Below are 3,171 nucleotides of genomic sequence, written 5' to 3'. Positions count from 1 at the left end.
ACATTCCCGAGCTAACATCGGCAACGTTTATATTCACCGTCCCTTACCACTCGCAATTTGTGTTATCGTATTTTATTATACAGCTGGATATGAGTGTATGCGAATGCGATGCATGCTCCTCTCTTGTGTGCACGCTGTGATAACAAATGAATTTGAGCATTTTAAAGCTTTGCGAGAGATTTTTTTTATTTAGAGAAGAGAGAGAGACTATATAGGGGTTTTGAGATCAGGTACGAAGTTCGGAAACGGAAATTTTACCTTTTATATAGCTGAATTTAAAATTTATGTTTTCTCATCAAGTGACGAAAAGTAGGACTTTCCGTTGCCTTTATTGCGAAAAATGTTGTACACAATTCGATGATAATAGTATTTTTCGTCACAAGTGACGAAAAGTAGAATTTTTCAGGACTAGTCTTGTCGATCGTAGGTGCAGCGACGAAATACGTCGAATTATGATTCTAGGGCTTAGAAATGTTTTTTTAGGCACACGATGTATATTGTCACACTCGGCCTACGGCCTTGAGTGACAATCTACACATCTGGTGCCTAAAAAAGCATTTATCACTCGGCTGTATAATAGATTTTTATGACATTGATTGCGAAGTACTTTATTAGGCTCTAGATGTGTAATTGTGACACGATGCCGCAGGCCGAGTGTCAAATTTGCAAATTTTGCACATTATGATGCTGAGTGTTATCAAATTGATAAGTTGTTCATTAAATTTTTAATCTGATTGTTTTTCTTCACCCTTTACCAACGCACTCGACATGTCGTAGAAGAATTTTTTGGTCAGAATATTGGTCTTTATCGATAAATAGTATATTACTGTACATGGGAAGGAATTTGATATTTCGTATCCAGATGAGTAAAAGTGCCCGGGTGCTGGTCGAGAAATCAGATGTGAAGTCATTTTGTGGGTACATTTTCATAAAAATTTATCTTCGTTGAGAACAGCCGTGGAAGAAGTGCAGAAAACAAATTATATTTTATAAAGAATCATACATCTCTCATACATCTCTCGTTTCAGAGAAACGTAAATCGTTTTTCGGAAAAGACTTTCTCTGTTATCCCTAAATAACCTTTGTGATAAACGCAAGACTCAATCTTATAATTTTTTTTGATTAAAATGGCCGAAATATCTTGATAAAAAATAGTTGAAACATTTAGAAATATTATTGCAATACTCTCTAACAGCTCTCTGTGTCAAATTTACATCTTATTTCTTTGTATTCTACAAACACTATTCTACATTTTGACTACGCTGTAATTTACATACAAATTCCTAAGGCTACTTGACACTTTCACCACCTTAATAAAAGTAGTTTGGTTGCTAGAGAGAGTATTGATTATTGAAATGATTTATTTTTTTATGAAATCACTCAAGGGCTCAAACTAAATGTCAGTGGATGGAATTCGCGTACCATCTATACCTACCTATGGACTCTCTCTGTAATAGAGTTAGAGAAAGAATAGTTATACAATGAATTGGCGATAGTTACGATAATCCGCAAAACAGATTTGTTGCAAGCTAGCTTGACTCTAAGAACATATTTACCATATTTTCGGTAATAACTCCCCCAGACCCGAACTCCACCAATCGAGGCAATAATCGGTGCCTATACTCTAAACGTAGTTGCTTCTATCGTAAGGTAATACCAAAATAGTTTCCATCATGAATTTATAGTCTTTTAAACAGTGAACAGTCCCTTACACTTAACGACGAGAGATTAGAGATTCACTGCAAAACACATTTTACTGATCAAAATATTATTTTTTATTTTACAATTATGGCTGATCTGAATCGGTTAAAAGCTTTGCTATGATGATTATAAGCACGTTCCTCATAATACGGTCTGCGGAATCCATCTCCCGAAGGGATTGCTGAAATGCATCCAATTTTATAAGCCTTTTCTTTTACCAAATTAAAAATTAATTATTACGTGCTGTACTGTGTAGTCCATACGGATATGCAACTGCAACGCCATAACCACCGAAGGCTTCTCTACTTAAGCGTTTCGAAGAACGTTCATTTTCTGCAGATAATTTGTCTGTTTGATCTACTTCTTCAGAAAGTATTTCAACTGGGATGCTTAATGCGAGCACAAGTAAAATGATGAAAAAAGACCTCATTATGGTTACTTAAGTTCGTTTGGTCGTTTCCTTTATTCAAATGCGCTAAGGACGTTGTAAACAATTTTATTACAAATGTTTCACACACCACACAAACCAGAATACTACCTGGTAAACTGAACGTAAATCTTCTTTATAAATAAAGACTTTTAGACAAAGCACGAGCTAATTGATTAGAGTCAATTAATCGTCCAGGTTATTCGCATGATCAGTTGAATTTCTGTTCGATTGTGTTACTTGGAATTTGCATTCAATAAAAACAAACACAAATTGACTGAAATCGACAGTTTATCACCTGAATGTTAAAAATTTGTTTATTTCTCATGCAGTGATATTGACTCAATATTATTGAGACCGTTGAGACGCATTGCTTGAATTTATAGAATTACCACTCAACTCACTATTTTCCACAGAGGAAATTTATCAGCGCACTACGAAGCAAATATACAATACAATAAATTAATTAGCGCGAAATTTCGTCAACATGTGTGAGTCACAAACAAATTAGCGGCTGAAAATTGTTTTTGTTCTATTTTTAGGAAAGTTGTAGTTCTTTGATTATTTCATAATAATTTTAAAATTTACATATTATGTTAACTTAGCACGAGGGGCAAATATGCATGGACAATCATTTGTCAGGCCAATGAAAATCCTTAGAAAATCCTTCAAACTTTTACTTAAGAGACTTAAAATACTCAAATTCATTGAAAATCTACAAAATCACAGAAAATGCTTTGAAACGCTCAACAAAATCAAAGACGGAAGAAAATCCTTGGAAAAGATAGGAAAGCGGTTGAAAATCTTCAGAGGATTATATTTTTGAAAATAAAATCCTTTTTAAACAAAATTTACAAATATCTGCCCCTCGGCATTACAATTGATTCTGCGTTTTACGTGCCGTCTCTTTCTACTGTCGTCTCTTTTAATCTGTTACAGACGACAGTAGTATTTTTGATCGGTTTATTTCAAATCTTGTACTTCAATTTTTTAACATACATTTTACTATATAAAGGACCATATTACCTAGAGCTTGTCATTTA

The sequence above is a fragment of the Bradysia coprophila genome, unplaced genomic scaffold, assembly GCF_014529535.1.
Source record: "Bradysia coprophila strain Holo2 unplaced genomic scaffold, BU_Bcop_v1 contig_350, whole genome shotgun sequence".
Classification (NCBI taxonomy): Eukaryota; Metazoa; Arthropoda; class Insecta; order Diptera; family Sciaridae; genus Bradysia; species Bradysia coprophila.
Note: the sequence above shows the minus strand (reverse complement) of the source record.